Below are 23,765 nucleotides of genomic sequence, written 5' to 3'. Positions count from 1 at the left end.
TTGTGTTTGCCAACAAATTTTCTTCTTCTCTGAGGAGATAAGTGGAATTTTGCGCAACTGCCTTTTCATGTTTGTACATGTTACATTTCCCTTTTGCTGAGTATTAAGAGTATTTCTCAGCAACCATAGGGTATCATGAATTTAATTTAGAGATGCTTATCTGAGGATAAGCATCTGGATAAGTCAATGTAACTGAAACCCAGTTACATTGACTGTAATGTATTTTGTGTATTTTGAGATCGACCTGATTGATCTTTTGGAGTTTTCGTATCTGCTGATCAAAATTTGGAAGAATTACTTTGACATCCGTGCTCCTTTCAGGATGAACTCTCACTCTGACTTTGGTCCAGTTTTCATTTTGGGTCAAAAACTTGTTTGTTTGTTTTTTAAATCCGCAGGAATCATTTTGCAAAGAATGTTGATGCATCACAGGGCTGCTGAAGTGGAATAAAAACTTTCCACATTTGAATTTGAGGTAAAAAGTCGATCATCATTCTGACAGATGAGGTGGGCACCCTCAGTGTGTTGACCTCAAAAATGTCTCTGCCATTTCTTAATGACATTTCAGGCTGTAGAAACAGTCTTACACTTTTCAAGGAGCTCAGAGAAACTTTTGTGCCATTGCATTCTAATGTTTTTACGGCGTGTCTTCCTAAACAATGTGAGGAGATAGGATGGGACCACCCCCCAGAGTCCAGATAATGGCTTTGATGGCAAGTTGGATGTTGTTGTGTAACAACTATTGATCTAGTTGCTGCCTGAGCTCACCTTCCTGAATGAATACAATTCTAAATACAATTTCTTTTTTTCTGCTTGAGAAAAAAATCTCCATATCAGCAACTTCTTCGACTGCAGGATGAGTCTGTTTTTTGCTTTGTTTTTCTTTCTTATGCATTCTGAACACACCTTTTTAAGGGATGAATTGTGCGGCATGACTGTTGGAACATGTTTTCTCTTTCGTTTATGTGATTGTGAAAGATTCACCTGTTGGGACTTTCACCTCTGATATCTCTCCGCCACGTTGCTAAAGTCCTTCATCCAAAAGTCTGACTATAGTCCTGTGGTAGGTTTTTTTTCAACATAAAAGAAAGTGCACACTTCTCAAATTCACTGGTTCTCCTCAGTGTCTCCTCAATGCATGAAATATACAGTAAATGACTCAATAACCTCTGTTCTATTTCTGAAACGTAAGACCCGGCTGACTCTTTTTTACATCCTGGGATTAATCAGGTATTAGGTCTAGACGTCTGTTTAATCACATGTTTCATTGCTTCATTGGTTGTCTGTCACCTCTGCTACGATACAGTTCATACCGCCCTTTTACAGAGTTCACCTTTTACCCAGAAACAGGAGGGAAGGCTACAGTGCGTGAAAACTGATGGAAAGCACTCACATGTTCTTTTTTTTTTTTCTGGCTTTTCAACACATGTTCAACACAAACGCCTGTGTTGAACATGTGCCGAGGGTCCCTCAGTGTTTTATGGTAGACAGGAATCTAATACAGATGGGAGACGCGCAATGAGTTGAATCAAAGGATTTTGAAGTTTAATCGTTGAATTTTGAGAAAGTAACCTTTTTCAGATTATTCTTCACTCTCAGACAAATTATTTGCTCTTCTAGAACATCGGAATAATGTTCTTTGAGTTCAGTCTTGTTGTTGCTTTTCCCACTCCAGAGTGCATTATCACATTGGATAATTAATGGCATCATGGAAGAATGTACTTTTTTTTTATTTTCAGAGGTTTAAAGGAGCATTTGTAGACTGAGTCCGATGATGATGATGAAAACACAACTTTGACACTAAAATTATAAAATTTGTTTGTGTAAATTTATTCTGTACTGTCAGAAATGTATTCTTTTCTGTTTTAATACAAGCAACATAATCACATTTGATGTGGTGATGTTTATGAAAAACACTTGAAATTATATCAAACTGTGGGCTTAAATTTGTCTCAAAAATAACTGCAAATGCACAGAGGGTGATCTACAAATATGCCTTGAGTTGCACACGTGTTTTGCTATCCACAAATACCAATATCCTATTTGTAACTTGTGTGTTGTTTTTTTACAAATATATATATATGTATTTGTAAATATATCATTTTTTTATTTATAAAACTAAAAATTCTGTTTGTGAATCGTGACTCAGCATTTGTGGATCACCAATCACACGTTCGTATTTTTGAGACAGTTTTTCTGCAAATTCACACATATCCACAAACAATCAGCGACCGTCTTTCTTCGTTAAGCCGAACCATAGATACATCAGTAAACAACAGTGCCATCTACTGGATGGTGCTTTGTGAATCACGAGCTATTTGTTTGTGGATCTTTGCGAATTTGCGGAAAGAATGTCTCAAAAATACGAACGTGTGATTGATGTTAACATGCATAATGAAGACCAGAAAGTGTCAAAGGGGACCTGTTGTGTAGATTGATCAGACACAGCGACCCTTTGCATTAATCATTGGTTAAGGTTCACCAGAGATCCAATCTGACAACAAACCCATGTGAGATACCTCCAATCACTCCGATCTCAAAAAAAAGAACGTAATACGTTGGTTCACAATGCAAAACTTTGCAGTTGCACAAGAAAAGATTCAAAATTGTGCAATCACTCTCCGCAGAGAAACGGCTTATGTTTTGATTCCTCATCACAACAACGTTCAGCGTTTCCAGGGAATGGTGAAAAATGCTATACCCACATCTGGGCCTCGAGGGCCGCTGTCCTTTCCCTGCTTCTACACACCTGATGGGTGGGTATCCCTATGCTAAAGTGTGGACACGCCATGGCTTTGGGATCCAGTCTGCACATCGTTTTCCACAGCACTTTCACTTTTCTGCCTTCCTGTCACAAACAGAGTTTCGCCACATGTCATGCCAACTTAACATTTTACCAACTGAAATATGCACATTAATGAGCTACAATCATTTAATTAAGTAGTGTAAAAGGGTTCTTTTAGCATCCAGTGTCTACCAAAGAAATAGAGAACCTCATTGTTTTTGGTCTTTTAATGTAACATTACAGCATAGTTTTGTATTTCTCAATGTTTTACCAGAACACGAGTCGTATGTTGTCAAAAGACTTCAGGTTGATTTACAGATAAATAGCAGTCATTACTGGCATCAGAATCTCAGATTTATACATGAAAGCAATGCACACAAAGTAAAATTTCCTGGTTTTTTTTGCATTGCAATCTTGAATTTAAATGTGTATGTGTATGTGAATTTATGTAATCAACCGATACAAAATAGTCCAAATTGGTGGAACACATAAAAAAGCAGAAAAATAGTGTATATATACAGTATATCCAATCACCAACTTTGTTTTGAAGCCATAAAACTATGATCTAGTGCAGTCAGTTACTTCCAGCAGTCAGATAATTAGTTCAGTCACATCCACCTTTCACAGTGTCACATGATATCAGTACTTTTGCACTTGTTGTGAAAGGCCACAGAGTCTGCTACACCATTAAACAGATGGCACCTGCAAGCAAGCAGTACAATGAACACCAAGGAGTTCTCCTAACAGGTCAGATACAAAGTTCTGGAGAAGTGCAGTGATGGATTGGATTATTTATGCTGCAGCTTGTCTTTGAATATAAACATGAAAGCATGAGCACATCTACCCAGCAATTGCTTCCCTTAGCTAGATACCCAGATGTTTTAGGATTGGTTTTTAAGGTTTTAATGCTGGGTCATAAGCCATATAATGCTCTATTTTATATTTCTGAGCTCCTACAAGCTTATGTGCAAATAAATCTACTCAGGTCCACTGACCATTTCCTTTTAGTGGTCTTGTTGTGGCCCTTAACCAATGGAACCAACTGCTCTGGCATATTAGATAATGCCTGTTTTAAATCTTGTGTTTATACACATTTCTGTTCATTGTATTTAATGTACTATGGGACTCAATTTGACTTGAAAAAGAGCACCATTAAATCTGCTATAAGACGTCTGCACAACAAACCTACCTAATGTCCAAAAACATGCGTATTGGGTTAATTGGTGATTCTGAAATCGTCCCTGGGAGATACTGTGAATGTGCATGGTTGTTTGTCTCTGTGTTGGCCCTGTGATGGACTGGCAACCCGTTCATGACATACCCTGCTTTTTGTGCAATGGTAGCTGGGACAGTTTCCAACCCGCCATGAGCCTGATGGGGTTAGGCTGATATGAAAAAAATTGATGACTGTAAGTTGACCAAAACAGAAATTTTCTGTGTTCATATTGGGTCCTTCAGAGGAGGGCAGGTGTGTTTATGACTGCTTCCTGTTTGGCCCCACATGAACTCTCCTTAACTTTGACACATACTCTAAGCTGATAGTCGAGTACCACTCGCTGCTTTGTGGGGAAATAACTTTATAGGTTATTGTTCTGATACAGAGCTGCTACGGTTTTGGCATCCAGCTTTGTTTTTCCTCTCTGGTCGGTCACCATGAACAAAGGTCTCCCTACTGTTACTATGACGCGTTCGAGTGAAAGAAACGGTGGAAATGCAACATCACAGCCAGTCAGAGATTATAGATGACAGAGGTGAAGGGTCAATGACTGACAAATAATAATGGCACTTTAGACTGTTGATTACAGTGTGCAAAAGTGTAGCAGCTCGCCTGTCAACTGGTGAATTGTCACATTGGATCAGAGAATAAGTAGCAGTCAGGTGCTACTTATTAAACCTACTTGATTAACGTATCATCAGCAAGTACGAGCAGCACTATAAAAGCAGACATTTTGTCAGTTTGCTGGTGGGGAGCATTCATGTGTGTGTTGATACAATGTCAAGGAGGAAAGACATTAGCAAATATCTTAGGGGAGCAATCAAACTGGGTTGAGTTACACTTTTCAAACAATTTACATTTATACGATTATGATATATTATTCCCACTCAGTGATAGAAATATGTGACAACAACTCATACTTGTCTTCTACAAATATTAAATGAAAGATTGCCATCAGTACCAGTGTAGGAAGCTCTGAACTAACACTGATGTTACTTTGTGCCATTTGAATGAATCATCTGCAGTAATGACAACAGTTATTGGGGGTCTTGGTGTTCACAAGTTGTTTCTCTCACTCATGGAAGTAATTACACACACTGAGCCAGTTCAGTCATGGCCGCTGTCCTTTCTCTGTGAACTGGGTATTCGGCTCTCCTTGGAGGAATTATTATCATCATGTTTGTTGCTAATAGAATTCATACTGTGATGAGGGTGTTTGTGAGATCCATTAATGTTGCTCACAAAATGTCTGCTCTGGTCTGATGTTGAATAACTTTGGAGCTCCAGCACCAGAATGGTTTGATAAAAATTACAGAAGTTATTGTATCCTAATGTAAGATATGACCTGCTGTTTTCCACTGACTTGATTTCAGTTTACAGTGATTTAATGGCTAAACTCTCAGTTCATGTAAGCAAATGACAGTTTAGTGATAAATTAACTCTTTACTCAATGTTTCTGCTGGTTTTAGAACCAAACGGAAGAAGAAATCATTACACTGCACCTTTTGTCGAATGAAGTATTGTCATTACACAATTTCTTCTTTGAGAATACCATTTATCCAAGCTTGCTGTGAATAATCGATGTGTGTGTAAGATTGCAGAAACTTAGCTGAAAAGGAATAAGTTGTTCCTCTTCTGGCAGGCTCTGGCAGGATGTGGGTGTGATCACGTCTCTTGGGCCTGATCTAATTAGGCGTGAGTGTGACCTTCTGGACCGGAGGTCAGCCTGACCTAAGGGAAAGAGAAGCCATTAACTTTCTTAGTAAAACAACTTCCTCCATCTGCACGGCCCATCAGGAAAGGATTCTGATGCAAACTGCTGCACGTTTATTAAAAGGGCTAAAGGTGTTCACGTGGAAGAAAAATAGAAGACCTCAACTTTGAAAAAAATTTCATTCTCAACGGTCATAGCTGGAGTTTTTTTTTGTGCTTTCGTTGAAGCACAAGAGCAGTAGTGACACAGCTGTCAGTAAAGGATGAACTCAGTGAAGGAGCAAAGCTGTTAACAGTGGCAGATTTAGCCACATTTGGACTGATTGCTGTACCTTTTTAGGAGAGGAATGTTGTCCCTGTTAATGTCTGATATAACTGCAGCTGCTCAACAGTTATTGAGTTTAAAGTTTAAATCACTCTGGACTCCCTTCCTCCAAAGCCATGCTGATGTAAAAGAGTGGTTTAACATTGTTTTGCTGAAATGTGGATGGCCTTCTCTGAAAAGGACATCGTATAGATGGGATCATATGTTGCAGTAAAACCTGTATATACCTTTCAGCATTGATGGTGCTTTTCCAGGGCACTGATGCCTCATACCATCAGAGATGCAAGCTTTTGAACTGAACATTGATAACAAACTGGATGGACACTCTCCTTTATATCGCAAAGGACAACAATGTCCATGATTTCCCAAAAGAATTTCAAATTTAGATTATTCTGACCACTGAACAGCTTTGTCCAAAGAACATGGAGGTGTTTCTGGATCATGTTCCTATATGGGTTCTTCTTTGCATGACAGATCTTTAACCTGCATTTGTGGATTTCACAGACAATGATTTCTGGAAGTGTTCCTGAGTCCATTCTATCATTTCCATGACAGGGTTTTGTTGCCCCGTCACAACTTTTCTTAGGACCTGCTGCTCCCATCAAATTCCCTATGAGCTAATATTTTCCACTAAATGGTAACATTTAATGTTTCTTTCTTCTGTTATGAACAGATTATTGGTTTATGAGGTTTCATTGTATTCTGTTTTATTCAGATTTTATAAAGCATCACAACTTTTTTTGGACCTGGAATTGTAAATTATTTTATGCCAACTTGTTAAAATACAGTATGTTAAAAAATAGACTACAGGTCTCAAATGTGTCTGACTTGAGCATTTGTGCAGACAGCCTTAGATATTTTGAGCTTCATCCAAGTTGGTTTGTTTTCTTGTTTGCTTTGACTAAATTAGAATTAAAGTACCCATACAGACCCCTAAACACACACTTGTGGAATACAGGTAGATTACACATTAAACGGTGCAATTTAACTTCTTTCAGTTTTTGCCACTGTCTAATAAATTCCTTTTATTAGATGCATTCGTTACTTGCTTACAAGCTGCACTATTTGCCTTTTATTGGGCACTTGGGGACAGCAGATCAAACTGGAAACGCAGCACTGGAAATATTCTCCACTGTGTTCATCATCCAGTTGCTGTGTGAAAATGAAGCTGCTTGCAGCAGTTGGAGTGAAAAATAATAAGCTTCATCTTTGCAGCCGACCCCTTTATAGGAACATTTATAGTTTATAGTTATTAATTTATTTTTAAAATAGAACTATGATTTTAAAAAAATCAACCTTGAGCTAAATAGCATGAGTCAGACTTTGACCTTTGACCCCTCACATACATAAGGCTTGTGTTTTCATGCCATAGGTGGATCGAGGGGCAGGGCCAGAGGGGGCCCCTACTGAAACCTGCCTGAGGCTTGACATAACTCTTTTTTTCAATATGGCCCCTTGCTGGCAGCTGACTTGGAACATTTCTTCAACTGTCTCTGTTGTGGACCTTCATTTGGCGTTTGTAATTGGGGAAACAATCATTCACAATATCAAACACTTGATTTGTCAGGTGATTTGATTAGTTGGCGACTCTGCTGCTGCTTGAGAAGTTGAGCAATTTTCAACTTTGCACTGCAAGCTGCACTCGGATAGAAAGTATCACTCCATTCAGAGTGAATAAGCAGTCAGACCATTGATGCCTGAAATGTGTACGTGTCAATCCTGCTTTACATCTCCTTGTGAACATGAGACTGAAAGCTGGTAATCATATCATTTAAACAGGCTCCACTCTTCCTCTGGCATCACTTTCTGTTTTTTATGCCAGAAAGGGGAGAAGTCTTTGTCAGACTGAATTACACAAGTGGGAACGTGACTAGAGCTCAGCACCGCTTCAGCTGCAGGCGCCCCACTCTGTGGACTTGTTGAGCAGGAAGGCTCAGCTCTCCAGCCATCAGAGGGAACAATGCATTGAGGTCGTCATGACCCAGCAGCAACAACAGGACACTGTGTGAATGAAAAAAATGAGTAACACTACACTGTGCAAACACCACGCACTACCACAGGCCATTGACAGGAAGAACAGTGAGTTCAACTGTTTGAATTTCAAATTGTCCCACGGTGGAGAAACTGATACATACACATAGCTGCTGCATGGCAGTGCACAGCTGAACTGGGACCTGGCTTTGAGAAAGTAAATAAAATTGTTTCCTGTCCACAAAAAATCCACAATAACCATAAAGTAGTCTATTCTCCATGAAGATAATTCTTTCCCAAAGTAAAAAGATGAAAAGATGCTTTTAGTAACTTCATCCTTTTAAAATGTTCCTCATTTTCAGTCTACATGAAACAGTCCTTTTCCTGTGTTTGTCTTTACATTTGACAGGCTTCCACATTAGATGAAGTTAGTATCAGACAACAGAAGGTGACTCAAGGTCCACTTATTAACTCATTCTTGGTGGATTTATCATGCTGGCTATAAATTTTTTTAAAAATAAATTTGGAAATTAATACAGACAAAATAAGAACGACTCCTGCCAAGAAGGTTTTTGAGCTGTGTTAGAACCCCCCCCCCCCCCCCCCCCCAGATAATTATCAGAATCTTTAGGAATACAGCCCCAGATCTACGAGTCTCATCACAGAGAAAAAATGACACATTAACACCCTATGAATATTTTGATTGGAGGAAACATTAATCCAGAAAACCATAAAAGTGAGCTGAAAGCTGGCTTCTCAACATAGGATGAAACACAGCTGCCTTGCATTTAAAAACATGTTAAATGCTTTTGACTTGAAACAGCTTTTATGTAGCATGATGGCTACCTCCATTAAAGGTGTTCAAGGAGAAAACTTTTGATGAAAAACTTCAAAGGAAGAAAAGGATGCTGGCCAAATATTCTGGAATCAGAAAAAACAAAAAACGGATCAGGATCAGCTTGAATTCTGCATGTGTGGCATGAACCTTTCCAGGAAACATGGAGGTGGGTGTTTGCTGCTATGGAGGTGTATGAGTGCAAAAGATATGTTGGACATTACATTTGAGATGGCTCTGTGAAAGCAGCTTTATAGACCCATATACTGACTGAAAAGGACTGTCACAACACGACAATGATCCTAAACACAAAGTAACAGTCGCAACTGATTGTAAAGAACAATAATGTTAAAAGCAAGTACGTGGACGAGTTACTTGACTAAAATCTAGTTTAACATCAACCCGCCAGCAGGATTTGACTTATATGATATACATTTTATGGGGGTTTCTACAAGATGGCAGGAAAGAGATACATATATCATGGTCATCAATCGTGTTGAGTTTTTTCCAGTTTCTTTAAATGTAAAGCTTAAATATAATTGTGCAGTTATTTACAGTAGTCTGCCTACTTATTGGGACGATATTGTTGTTACAGTAAGATGGTGTTATAGGGCCCAATACATTAATATAGTTATAAAACATGTTTGTCTTGAGTTATACCTACAATCAAATCTCTGCTTCACCAACATAAAACGAAAAGAGTTTTTAGAAGATTAGAACATTCTAACCGGGGTGTACATTGCCTTTTGTCCAATAACAGCTGGAAAATTTGATTAAGTGGGTATAGAAAATGGATGGATGGATTGATGGACTGTTTGTTGGAGACTGGCTTCTTTCAAGGTATAGACATTCTGTGATTGCCCCCAACCTGAAAGACTATAGCACCATCTATTGCCAAGTAGCAAGCGGTGCATTTTATGGACCTTTTATTATTGTGCCTTGTTACGTATAGTCAGTGGTTAATTTCTATACATCTGAAAATAAGTAATAGGTTTCAAAACAATACATATCCCAAACAAACTAATAAAAAAGCAAACAAACAACAAACACAGACTATTAGATTCACTACTATGCTGAAAAACCGAAATGCATGTCCATGCATGTTATCTGTTCATAATCTGACATAACTTTGGTAAATCAATATATTAAGATACATTAATATCAGTATTCATGACAGGAAATAAAATGGTAGTTAACTTTGGCGCCATTTGGCCAAACTCGGAAGCAGGTCCCGCCTTTAATGTCGTCGCCACCCAGTTCTCGGTTCTGATTGGAGGACGTAGATGCCTGTCAATGATTCCTTGCGCAAACTTAAAAAAACTGCGTCAATTCGTCCTCTGTCCACAGGAAGAAAAGCTCTACCTTCAAAATGAAAGGACGTAATTAATCAGTAACAAAATAGAGCTACGAGTGTTCTGGCTTTCCATTGTTTATTTTTTAAGTTCCCTCGTTTGTTGCACTATTAAACCGAACTTCATGTTAAGAAATATTTTTATTCTGGCAGCCAATTAGAAATAAGGAGTGCAGTTTTCTCAGATACACAAGACTCTTTTCGTAATGCAATTAAATACATTAAGAATTTCGTGGATAGTGGATTAAGTGGATAACTTCGTGAGTCTACAAAATACTTTAATGTATCGATAGCATGAATAGGTTGTTTTAAATAATAATTAGAGTTGACATAAAGCAACAGAAAGATGAAACACACATTTCATACAAGTATACCCAATGCAACGAATATGTTTGGGAGTAGGTATTGTTTGAAATATAAAGGACAGTTCATATGAATGTATCCAGAGAAAACGGAAGTTTTTGTATCAGATTCTCAAAAACAAACGTGTTTAATAACAAAAATCAGATTTTACTTTAAAATCCTAAAAGGAAGCGTGCTTCCCATTTACTTGCAACTTGATCCTGGTGCTGAAGTCAGCGGGGCAGGAGGCTCCTTTCTTTTTTTTCTCTTCTCCTCCCAAACTTTCTTTACCTTCTGCGAAAGTTATGACAAGACTCAGTGTGACTGGACGGAGTCGAGCCAGAAGGTAAGAGAAAGTGTCCCAGGGATCGATTTCTGCAAAGACGCACATCGATGCGCTTTGATCAGTTCATTATTATCTGACTGCTCGAATCAACAGTTATCATAGTTGGGTGCAGTGAAGCCGCAGAAGTTACAGCTCCTGTTATAAATATAGATTTAGTCCAGCAGTGGTTAACCCATGGTTGTATCTGGTTTAAAACATTTCTAATTATTGGCAGATATTTAAGTTGTTATAGAGCCTCGTAGTTGATTTTTGCATATTGGTTTGCATTTTATAAGTTGCTTCTCTGATTGTTAACTGTTTTTTTTTCGCATGGGAGGGGGGGGGGGTCGGGTCCTCATCAGTCCCAAATTGAATAACTGTCTGTTAAACTGGACTCTTCTATCATGTTATTTGTTATTTTTTTAGAAGCCTGCTAAAGGTCCCTTCTTTGATTCAAACCAGTGTTAATGGCCTTAAACTATTGTTCAGGAGTCTAATTATCGCATCAGAAACATATGTGCTCTGTGATCACATGCTTGGATCTGAACAGCTGATGAGATTTTGTGTGATTTATTTATTTATTCATTCATTTTTGCTTGTTCTCCAACAAATTGTGAAAGAAGGAACAATTAGAGCACATCTTTAAAACGTTTCTTTAATCATCGCTGTTATTCCTGGCTTTCTTGATACTTGTTCTCTTGGACACTTTTATCCTCTTCCTTTTGACGCTTATGCTGTAGAAGTATGATAAATGAAGCAGACATAGCAGAAACATCTTTCTCCCTCAGATATTGTTGCGGGTGAGGCCGCTTCATGGGACGGAAATCCCCCCCCACCAACCTCCGCTATTGTCCGACTTGTTGAACCCACTCCCAGTTTTCTGGCTGATCCCCTGTCTGTTCTTAGGAACTGCATCATGTTTTCTCTGCATGTTCAGATATTTCCAGCAGCTTCTGTGACGTTTAAAGGCAGAAATGTTTTTCACGCCTAGATCAAAACCTTCATAGAGGAGGTAGTTTGTTCATCCAGAAAATGGACCAGCGCTGCAACATAGGCTTGTGGTGTTTTGAAGATGCATGAAAATGGAACACAAAAGGTCTCATCTGATTTTGAAAAGGTCACTCCATACATTTAACATGAATGCAGGAGGAGGCTGACTCTGATAGTAGAACCCACATATTTTATTTTAAGGTAGTGGGGTTTTCACATAAATGTTGGAGGTTTTATGATTGTCTAGGTTGTATAAAGTGTTACTGGCTTCATCACCCTTGGCGTGATGATGATGGACCGCCTGCAGCCTCAGCTCTTGGTGTTCAGCCTGGAAAAAAAAAAAAAAAGAGTCCCAAATGTCTGTGTTGGTGTGGGTGTGTTAGATTAAATACCAGTGAGATGATGAAATATTGCTCTGTAAGGCCTGTTCATGGGCTCATTCATTTTTGCCATGTGATTTAAAGGCAGCATGTACATCTCTATAGAGATACAATAGGTGTAACCTAAACAGGAAATGGACTCCATAATGCATCACTAATTGTTGGTAAAATTACAGATGACACTGGATGACGCTGTAAAAGTTGTGCCAAGTTTAACTTTTGGCTTGATGGTTTGTGTTCATGGAAGAAGAGGCGTTGGTGTGGAGTGATTCACTCTGTAGGAGAACAGTTCGGCAAAAGTGACGTAGTTTGTGGTCGTGGAGGATTTGTTCGTGATGCTGGTTTTGACTGCACAATTGTTTTTGTCCTACAAGAAGGTCATGGTCCCAGATTCAGTAATTATAAATTCAAATCACGAATGACATAACAGAATACACTTTGGGCAGTGAGCGCTCCATAGATTGGCGTCTTTCAAGCATGATGTCCTCACAAAAAACAAGGACCTGGACCTTTTTAACAACAAACAATGTACTCTGAATAGAAAGGTCTTCAAAAATTGACCATGAACCTGTCTGGGGCACCCACCCCTTGAACTTATTTTTCATTTTGCCGTCCGTGTTATGGGTGGAAAAGTACCACATGCATGTGCTGGACACATAGTGGAGGCCATCAAAACAATGGCAGTGAAGGTCAAAAGTCTGGACATGTCTGACTTTCTGTATAGATTGTCAGTTGTTGACCTACATTTGACACAATTAACAGGATAAAAGGATCTGTTGCTCCGTCTGTTTCTCATTTCCTGTTTGTTTTTTGCCTGTTTGGGAATTATCAGCATTATTTCAAATATTTGGGATTACTCGATTTAATTCTAATTCTGTGGTAAGTGAATCATCATCTATTGTGAGCAAGAATACAGGATAGTGAAATCATAAGTCTCGTTACTAATGAACAAAATCCGTTTTCCTCTCAGGCGTTGCCCTTGTTAAATGAGGGAGAATAGAAAAACGGGAATCTTGGTTGTGAAATCTTTGGGAATGAATCCTATAATCACTGTGAAACAAACAGACCCGTGAAAGGTTACAGAGAAACAGTCAGTGTTTGAGGAGAATCAGGAAATCTTTTAGCATCTCACAAAAAAGTGAGTCAGAGATAACAAAAACACATTTGTTATTTTATTTTATTTTAAAGGCAACTAAAGCAAAGAAAAACAAATCCCCCAAATTTCTTGAATAAATGACAGTGGGATTAATAATGTGATGAACTTATTAGTGTTAGGCTCTTAACTACTTTATGAAGCTCTCTCAGGGGAAACTATTTTTCTGCAACAGGACCCTGGGGTTTGACTTGCGTCTGCCATCTCAAAAATAGCTCCTGTGTAAGTTTAGTTAAAGGTGTCAGCAGGTCACTGATACTTGGTGGCATTTTTTGATAAATGCTCGCCTCCTTCCTGCTCATGCATTCTCCCCTTATTTACACCTCGGAGCTGATGGAGAACAGTTCATTTAATTAGAACTAAATTAAATCTGGGTCTGTGCTCATGAGCCCTGCTGCTTGATAAACTGCATGCCGGCGTATTTTTAGCTTTATTACAAGTGTTTTTAATTTTAGCAAGACTGCGAGTTACTCAGTGCTCTGCGGTGAGACTGTGCAGTCAGAGCCTGACTCACAAGTAAGAAGTAAAACTGCTACATTTTGAAAAGAGAAGGCCAACAGGGTTTAAGTAAGAACTTCATTCATGGGTGCATGATTATTATCGACATTCATGCTTGGGTACATTGTGGTAAAGGACAGTGAGGAGATTCTCTTGTTGATATTTCTATTGTTAACTTTCATATTACTAATATTTCATTTGAAGTTTGAATATGTCTTTGAACCAGCCACCAGAGTCCGTCTTTTTGAGCTGATTAAATCTTAATTTAATGATGACTATTATCAGTGGCAGACTCTTCTGACTTCCTCCCACAGACCAAAAACATCCATGTTAGGTTAATTGATCATTCTAAATTGAATGCAGGTGTAAATGCGTGCATGTATAGTTTGGTTGTATGTCTCGGTCTCTATGTCTATGGTATTGAACATTATTGCTCCTGTCATACTAACTGCAAAACCTCTTTTCCCCGGTGAAACTGTGTACAGTTTACAGAGTTCGCCTCACTGATTCATTTGTACAGAATTATTTTAGTCGTCCTGTCTTCTGTTCTGAGGTTTGGTTGACCGAGTTAAATGGGCACAAAGTCTGTAGAGGTTTTGGGGAGTACTAGTTCATAAGTGAAAAATGTTATATTAAATATTTTACGATTTAAAAAAAAAAAATTAAAAAAATTTTTTGTCGAGCTACTCGGTGGGTAATGTAGATACCAGATTTTAACAAGGATGAATGAAAGAGAAGAATTAAAACAGTGGGTTTGGTTTAGCTGCACCAATTTAAACTCAACAACTCTCCATTGTTGTGTGAAGTAACTTTAAAGACTAGTTGTTTTTTTTTTTTAAGGCCTTACTAGCTCACACTGATCTCTGCTGATTACAGCTGTTAGTCAAAGAACTGTAATCAACAGCATACAAAGTATTTTTTGTGTTAATTGACCATTCAAAGGCAAACAACACTGACCACGATTAATTTAGAAATTGTTTCCAAAACGTTACCGACCTCTTTCTGTCAATGCTGAAACTGAACATTCCTAGATAGAAGTATTTGTTCAAAATCCACAGAGAAGGAATTGCAGTATATCCACTTTTATGAACCACATTATAGGCCCTAAACCTCTTTTTAAAAGTCTCTATTTAATCTACTTAATATGTAAAAGTGCATTTTTTTAAATCTTTTTTGTAGAAAACTCAAAATATGTGTTTTATTGGTACTTTTTCAAATGTACCAAGTAATAAACAAACAGGGGTGAAGGTACCTTTGGTTTGTTTTCATTAAATGTAGACCCAGTAAAGGCACTTTAACTGGATTTGCTTGCTGAAAAGTGCTGAAAAATGTGGCTGCCCAAAAAGGTGCATTTACTGACCAGAGGAGAAAAAAGACCCTGTTCTTTTTACTATTTTGTGCAGGATGGTGTCTACAGATCGAAAAAAAAAAATCAAACAACAAAAGTTCTGTGATTGGTCGATCATTGATCAGAGGAAGTTGAGTTGAAAGTCAACCAGTTCCAATAATTGTTTGACAATTTGGTTTATAGATGTGTAGTCTGAAGTCAACAAGGTCAGTTTCAGGCCACTTTCATGGTTTCTGTGTCTTTTATCCCTTGTGGATCTTCTTAATCCCTAATTTCCTGGTCCTAAAATCAAGGAAAAACTTTAAATTAGGAGTAAAAAATGTAAGAGAACACAGAAAAAGTGATTAAACAATACGGTTATGGGATCAGAAGATGCAGGTAATGATGCACGCACTGCAGCTTGCTTCAGAGAGTCTTAGTGAAGCTGTAACGCTGACCGCCACAGTGGTTTTATTATTAAAGAATAATCTTAAGTCAAAACTGTATTTGATTTAATTTATAAACACTGACTTGGTATCCACACTGCTCAGCTTTCAAAGCCGCTGTGCTTTGTTTACCCTCTAAAGCTCCAGCATTTCTCTGCAGCAGCAATTAGCTCTAAGTGTTGTGGCTGCATGGAACCTGATCGCTGGAGGCTGTCATGGCAATTAGCAGGCATCCAGGCTTTGTAAATGGAAATGGCCACTTTCTGCTTCATGCCGGTATTTCTTATTGTATCGGCAGCTTGTGAACAGGAAGTTCAGTTGTCCACATGGAGTTTGAGATATTCAGCGTAAACTTTTTCAAACTTTTCTTTTTGTTTATTTTCTTAGCGGCGGCTAAATACATGTTTAAAGCAAGGGTTTTCCTCGGGCTGAACAGTAAATACAAAGCTATTGAGAAATACGAGAGAATGTAATAAAGGTAAGTAACAGATAGTAAAAGGAAATCTTTTGTAGGTGAGAAGTGTACGAGAAAGTTTTTCTCAATGCAGTTGTTTGTTACAGCAGAGTGGCCTTTAATTTAATTACCTCAGTAGTCTTGGGATTATCATTTACTTAGATGAATAAAACAATGTCGGGAGCTCATATTTGTAGCACGTGTACCCAGACTGAGTTTAAATTATATTCTGTGTCAGGATATTGGACAGATTGAAAGCCTCCAAAGGTAACAGATTAGTGGTTTTACAAGAATTTAACTTAATCAGCTTAATGTTATCATGTTGAATTCTCTAGTCTCCGTGTCTGCTTTTTCATTCCTTGTAAAACAAATTAAAGCGGTTGTGATCTTTCCTTTTCACATTCTGTGATGTTGTCCAGCCCTTAGACATGTACAGACTCATCATATGTCGCAGTCACATTAGATCCCAGGAAACCTTAATTATCCTGAAAAAGATTAAATCTTAAAAAATAAGATTTGATCCGTCGGGACGATTCATAATAATAACTGGGAGTATGTCAGAATTACTAATAAACTAATTTATTTATTATCAAAATAATCAGATTATCAGGGTGATCAGAGGAAAACAGATAACAGGAATAACAGACAAGCATTGTTCTGCTGTTTCACAGACTAATTGCAGTATTGGAAGATCGTCTCTTTGTGAATGTGTCTGCAGTCAGTTCTCGTCCAAAGCTCTTGTCTCCTCATCTCAGACTCTGATGGGTTAACGCGCATTCTTGTACAAGAGGAGATCCAAGATGAGGCCAATAAGAAAGCCTGAATACATCAGGGAAGAGACAAAAACTATCAATCACTTTTTTTTCTTCCCCTGTTCATCTCTAAAAGTAGGTCAAAACTATTAAATAAAATTTCCTAAAACAGCTAAAAACTGTTGTTTGTTGTGAATATCAGTCAGACCTGTAAAGGACAAAATGCTTTCATTCACATGACAATAGAGATGATCTTTTCAGAGTGTTTGAGAGAAGAAGTATATGTTTGCAGCTAAAATCCACAGCAGCAGCGCTGACATGGCCGCCTGCTCCGCAGATGCATCTGCTCATTGTTTTTTGTTTACCAGCCTGGTGAAGTGATTTATTTTGGATGCTGGGACATAATTGGTTTGATGCAAATAGTTTAGAAATAACATTTAATCTGCACAGTTAACCAATCAGCTGACTGATCAGAGTAATTACCACCAATATAAATGGATAGATTAGTCCTGTTACGATAATGGTATTTCCTGAACCGTACATTTTATTATCCTGAAACGATCGTAACAAATGTTGTTGCCATTTTAAGAATGTTTTAGGCCACTAATGCAATGATAATATAAAAGGAGTACATTATCAGCTGTTGCTCAGGAGGTAGTGATTTTCTCTCAGTTGGAAGGTTGCTGGTCCGAGCCCCAGCTCACATTTCGAGGTATCTTTGGGCAAGATAGTGAAGCCCACGTTTCCCCGACATGCTTTTCTCCCTCGTAAGTCAATTTGGATAAAAGTGTCTGCTAATTGAATGTGATGTAGATAATCAAAACATATGAATAATATATGTTAATAAAATATTCATATATTGGAAAGAGTGACGAATAATAATGAATGTCCAACATAATGCAACCAAAACAATAACATTTGGCACAGGGTTACTAAGTTATTTATCCTGTATCAAGGAATATAGTGGCAGAATATTGGATTTGGATTGTTAATGGGAGCATTTAGCTTATCGACTTTACTCTTTTTTTCATTACTGTTTTTTAAACAAAGTTATTATATCAGATCATTCCTTTCATTTGGCTTAAACTGTTGTTTTGAAACTAACTTTTTGGCTGGAGTACTGCAGTGAATCTTCCGGTTCCCTGTCGCTCATTGTGTGTGTGTCTGTGTGTGTAGGGACTACTTGAACCCGGTCCCCGGGGAAACTCGGATTAAGTAGCAGTGAGATCTTGCCTTGTCATACTGAGAGCTCAATGTTAATTTGTTCTGGAAAAATATGTGTGCCTCCTCTTGCCCATGCAGGGCCAGTCGCTGCCATTTACCCATATCTGGGCAGGGTTCATATGCTAAGTTACTCTAAGACACATCAATCAGTGCTATATCACATGCTTTGTTATTTCAATTGGCAGTGTGTCTACTTGCATGCAGCGATTGGCATTTTGCTCTGCACCCTCTGAAAGGTGTTTATTCAGCTCAAGCGCTGCACACAAGTCTTAAAATGGTTGTGAAAACCACTGCTGTTTATGCTGGCATCCGTTTGGCTAAAATGTTACATTCTAAAATGACGTCCTTGAAAACAACGGGCTGAGGTCATGTCTGTATCACAAACGTCTTTAAAGTGAATATTATGATATGGTGTTAGCTTGATGAATCGCAACGAAGCAACGGCAAATAATAAGTGATAAACAAAATAAAATATAGTAGCCACTTGGCTGCAACATCCTCGTTTTGCTCCCAAAGTTTTGACAAACTGATCAAGCATCAGCTGGGTGAAAAATATTCTCACATTGTTGACTTATTATTCACTTTAAAATCTTATCAAACAAACATAATTGAAAGGTGATGGGTGGTTAAAGTTGGTAACAGTCGATATCCTCAGCGAGGTCTACCGCTGTGGATGCTCTTCTCTCTACTATCTCTGCGTCTTGGGAAACACTGAATGAGAAACGGGCTAAAAATATCCGCATCATCTCAAGAACTGTCAGGACAGCACTGGGAAGCCAGCACTATGCACTGACATCAGGGTGGGAAAATGCCTAACTAACCAGACATTGCCAGAGTTTGTCTGAATCTGGCAACTGAGCCAGACTCTGGACATCATTTATGGATTGGTTGAAAGGCTGGTGAAAAGGTGAAAATAGCTGATGCCTCTGAGGCTGAAGTGAGAGCAACAACTTTAGCTTTAGACTGCAGAATAACAGGAACCTGGTTTCCTCAACCCATCCCAGCACAGAGGTCACCTCTGTTCGGAGCCTCGTGATGGAACAACTGTTTAACTCTGAGGTGCTTGTGGAAATGCACCTTTGTCCTATAAAGTCCCAAAAAAAGGTCCAAAGAGACTCCAACACTGAGTGTTCAGTTTCCACTGCTGTTCCAAATGATAAAACCAGCCCGAACGTCCTATTTTAAAAAAATACTTTTTAAAAATTTCCTCCTCTTTCTAATTTGTTATTGTTAGATATTTTAAAACTCTCTCTTGATTTGCATAGATTTCTGTTTCTTTCATGTGGAGAAGGGACCAGTCTGACCAAGCATCAAGGATGGGGCTCCAATAAAAATATCATTCACTGGTCGCATGTCGGACTGATATTACTGATCCCCACAGAGATCCAGATTCCACAGAATAATTTTATTATAAATCAGTTTTTATGGGTGATTTGGATCTTCTTAGGCATTCTCAAAGGGCTTGCTCGTCTTTTTGTGGCCCCAACAGATAAAGGACACTTTGTGCTCGTCCCACTAATTACCTGCTACCATCGGCAACAGCAATTTGAGCCCTCCATAATAGCCACGCCATGTCCACACCACAGTAAAGCAGGAGAGCATCTTTGTTTGTTTGAGTTTTAAGGGAAGGGTTTTTTTCCTCCCCAAATAAATGAGCTTTCTCCAAACAGGCTTTTGAGTGTGTAACTTTGAGGTTGGCATTGAAGTGTGGAAAACGAACTTTGGCTGTTCGACTTTCATAAAGAGTGAGGAAGTAGACGGAAAATAAAGAGTCTCAGCTTGAATCGGACCTTGTAGAAATGCTGTTATGACACTGGCAAAAACGATAGTTTAGATAGTTTAAGAAAATAATGAATTGCTTCATTACTGCAATTAAACTAAACTGAGAAAAGCAAAGAAAAAAAAAGGACAATGACAAAAATTATTTGTGAGTTCTACATTTATCAAAAATATTCAAAACTTTTCTTTGTTTCCAGTCATAGTGTTGCAGGATGTTGACATTTATTGAGGGCAAAGTTTGGAATAATTAGGTTAACATGTATGAAAGTTGCTGCTTTTCCTCTATGTCCATGCCAACAGGACATTGGCTTCTTGAGGAATTCTTTCTATAGTTTTATGCTCCAAAAAGCACAAGAAGTCAAACTGTGGTCTTAAAGTTAAAAAAAAAAAAAGGACCAAAAGGGACAATTTTTTTCTTTTCTTTTTTTGTTGGAGCGACATTTTATAAGAAACTAGGTCAACAAACGGTCAATCAAAAACTGAGTTTAGTGAATGAAATTTAACAGCCCAGAATTTTACACTTTATCTCAACTTCTGGGTAGGTAGATTGTGTTTCTGGTTTTAGAGCCTTCACGTCTGGTAATTGTCTTTAAGTTGGTCATCTGCCGGTTACCTGATGCAGCAGATGGTTTTCTGCAAAGAACCATCTGGAAATGTCTCTGTATAAACGGCTTGGAAAAGGACGGGGACTTTCAGAAAGTACTGGCAGCTGGATGAAGTTTCTGTCTACTGCTGTCATGGGCAAACTTAGACCAGTCAGATCAACAAAGTACTTTATAGAAGTAAAAAAGTTGGTACTTTTCCTCCAATTAAGGGCACTAATATGAATATGAAGTCGAGATAAATGCCAATCAGAGTGATGCTAAATAAACTGCCAACTGAAGTTATCCTCATTACTGCCTAATAACCACTCTGTATAGTGTAAATTACAGGTTAACACTATTAATGAAGCTCCTAGTTGCAACTTGTAAAAAAATCTCTTGCCAGGTAATATTAGAAAAAATATTGAGCAAAAACAAGGGGGTAAAACAGCTGAAACTATCTGTAAAGACAGATCAGATTAAGCATAAAATGCAGCAGATGGAGAAATAAAAAAGTTTTTAATTTAGAATGAAATCACCTGGCAAATTATCTTAGTCGACCACAGGGCAGCGATAGGTTCTGTTAGATTTCATACTGCCTGGCAAACATGAAATTACATCTTACTGTTACTGCAGCACTAATAGCTGGGCCAAATCTGAGAGGGTAACTGAATCCCTGTATTATGGAAAACTGAATTAGAGCCTACAAACGTATTTTCCACAGGAGCAGCTCCGTGGAGATGAAGGTGTGTTCTCGATGAGACATTTCAAAGAGTTGCTTACACCCTCTGCCTTGTCATTACCCTAACCCTCTTCATCAAAGAGGTCCAGCACTAGTGTAATTTCCACCAGCGAAGGAAATGACATGATACGAGACACATACAGTATATCGGTTGTTTCTAGGCATAGAACAGGCTCACATCTGTTTTTGTTCTGTAGTTATGCGAATCAAACATCTGGAGGCTCCAGTAGCTACTGTTGTGAAGGAGACAAATGGGTCACAGTCCGCTGTTAAACACCAATCTGTGGAGCAGATATCTAGGTCAGCTACGAAGAACTCTTGGAGGTGCCTGGAGCTGGTTTATTTTCCTTGTTTGCTGGGCAAAAATACACAGAGAGCTGAGGTGATTAAGGGGAAAAGGAAATGGGAGAGAGACAAACAAGTACGGCTGAGATGGAAATGTTCTGGCTGATGATATTTAACCCAAAATGGAATATTAGATGCAGGTTCAGTTTGTCTTGTTGGAGGAACAAGAGCTTGTTTCACCACAGTGGGAAAACAAGGTGTGTTTGGTCCCAAATTCAATGTGACGTAAGAGAAACTGGAAAGTAGCTAATTGAGGGAAATTGGATTTTTGAGCACTGCTTTGTTTCAGGGAGAGACACTCAGCACTCAGCCTGAATCGATGCCACTGCAGCTGGGATTCAAACTGTGTGCGTGCTGAGCCAATGCTGCAGTTAATGTAGCCAGAAACATTAACACAGATTCTGTGTGTTGGGTACATGGTTATTATTACTGCAATAAAATGTACTTTGCTTGGAATGGTGTATGAACAGATTCGTTTGACGCCAAGAAAACAGGGTGATTCGATTTTTATGTTAAGAAGGTACAAAATGTAATGATTCTGTGAAGATTTCAGTAATTTAGCAAACAAGAAAATGTGTCGACACACATTTTACATTCTCAGCGATCGGTTGGAGAAGCTACATTCAACTGAAATGTGGTTCTTCTCTTCGGCACAAGGTGACAGAAGTGTTTGGATACTGAGATGTTGAAGAGGCACAGTTGCATATAAAAAGCCTGAAAACTGTGACGATCATGGATGTGATGTCATGTGATCAGAAACAATGTGGATGTCTTCTACAGCTGACATGCTGACTTGGAGAGTTGTAACTTAACAGTGATAATGTGTTTAGAGGTTGTTTTTTTTTGTAAAACCTTGAGAGACTCTGCAAATGTGATTAATGGCACATCTTGAAGACGTTTGACAGAAGTGGAGTTCGATTAGGATTTTTCAACAAGAGCGTTGTTGTCCCTGCAAACGGGCCCCTCTTTATCCTTCATTCAGCTGGTCCTCAACAGCTTCAGATTCACTGTGGGAGCTGCTCTAATGACAAATGCTGCCTCTACTTCTCAAACCTCTCCAAGTGGCGGACTTCCCCTGCGCTTTATTAAATTCACTTTGTGACATTTTGAACCTGAACACAGTCTGGGAGGACTTGGTCGGAGGGGGGGCTGATTGGAGGAAACAACGAGGCCTCACAAAACTTTTCGACAACAGCGTAGCCACTAAAGAGGCATAATGCCTCATTGTGGAGGCTGAATGTGGCTGATTGTGTTTGCAGGAGAATCTGGAAGGAAGAGGGAGGGATGACGGGGCGCATGTGATGTTTGAAGTCAACCTGACTCTGATGAATTTTTTTTTTTCTGTCTGTATACAGAAAGACGTACATGATGTTAGGGTGTGATTTGTGACGAAGGGATGGGCGACAGGAAATGGCATTTGTACCAAAATCTTCTGTACAGAGGTGACACTGTGTGTGTGAGCTTCAGTGCAAACAAACACTTTCAGGCTTGAGTCCTCGCCAAATGTGATGGCATGTTATCTTAGTGCAGTATGATGCGTCATGTGATGTTTGATGGCTGTTGGCTGCAGGATGCGTGTGTGCGTGTGTGTGTGTTTGTGTCACAGTATTTGTTCAGCTCTCAGTTTTTGCTTGTCTTCTCCTCTGTTTTCCTGCTGGCTTCAGGAAGCAGCTTTCAGGACGGCTCGATGGGCTTCCTGGCAGGACCCTGCTCCCCCACCAGTTCCTACTGGGAGACAATGGGAGGTCTCTTACGGGTACATGGAGATATGTGTGTGTGTGAGTGTGTTTATGTTCATGTCATGATGGGGGGATTTATTGGGGGAGTAGTAGGCTTCCCTTCAGGAAACTGCAGATTTATCCCAGCATCAGAGAAGCCCCTCTGTGTGCGTGTGTGTGTGTGTGTGTGTGTGTGTGTACACGTCTGCATTTAGTGTCAGCCTTGAAATCGTCATGACGGTGAAAACATGAAAGAAATCCCCATACCTGTAGAAGAGATTAGGTTCAGGATTAACAGCTGGTTTGAAGTTTAAATTCAGCTGAGATTAGAATGAAAAATTGTGAAAACTGACATTTTTGCTGAGACACAGTTTCCTCTCAGAGTTCATTCTTGACCTTAAAAACTGCTTGCAGGAAACTCACTTCCAGGTTAATTTTAGCAACCATTCAGGAGCTTTTTGTATTGCTTCTTGAACATTGTCTACAGATACAGTTTTACCCCGGTTTCAAATT

At 38.8% G+C, this 23,765-nt stretch overlaps 1 protein-coding gene across 6 annotated transcripts in view; it reads left to right on the top strand.

The window, feature by feature from the left end:
• The first annotated feature begins 10,782 nt into the window (after positions 1-10,782).
• kank3 (KN motif and ankyrin repeat domains 3) overlaps positions 10,783-23,765 on the top strand; it is a 32,280-nt gene continuing 19,297 nt past the window's right edge. For 5 of the 6 annotated variants that reach the window (XM_072389245.1, XM_072389243.1, XM_072389241.1 and 2 more), the window contains exon 1: positions 10,783-10,884. The gene's annotated coding sequence lies outside the window, so the exon portion shown is untranslated. The remainder of the gene's footprint in view (positions 10,885-23,765) is intronic. The other variant, XM_072389244.1, reaches the window with a different exon arrangement.

This window comes from Leuresthes tenuis, unplaced genomic scaffold, assembly GCF_036924035.1.
Source record: "Leuresthes tenuis unplaced genomic scaffold, fLeuTen1.0.hap1 SCAF_7, whole genome shotgun sequence".
Lineage (NCBI taxonomy): Eukaryota > Metazoa > Chordata > Actinopteri > Atheriniformes > Atherinopsidae > Leuresthes > Leuresthes tenuis.
The sequence above is the reverse complement of the archived record's forward strand: the minus strand, read 5'-3'. Positions and strand labels throughout refer to the sequence as shown.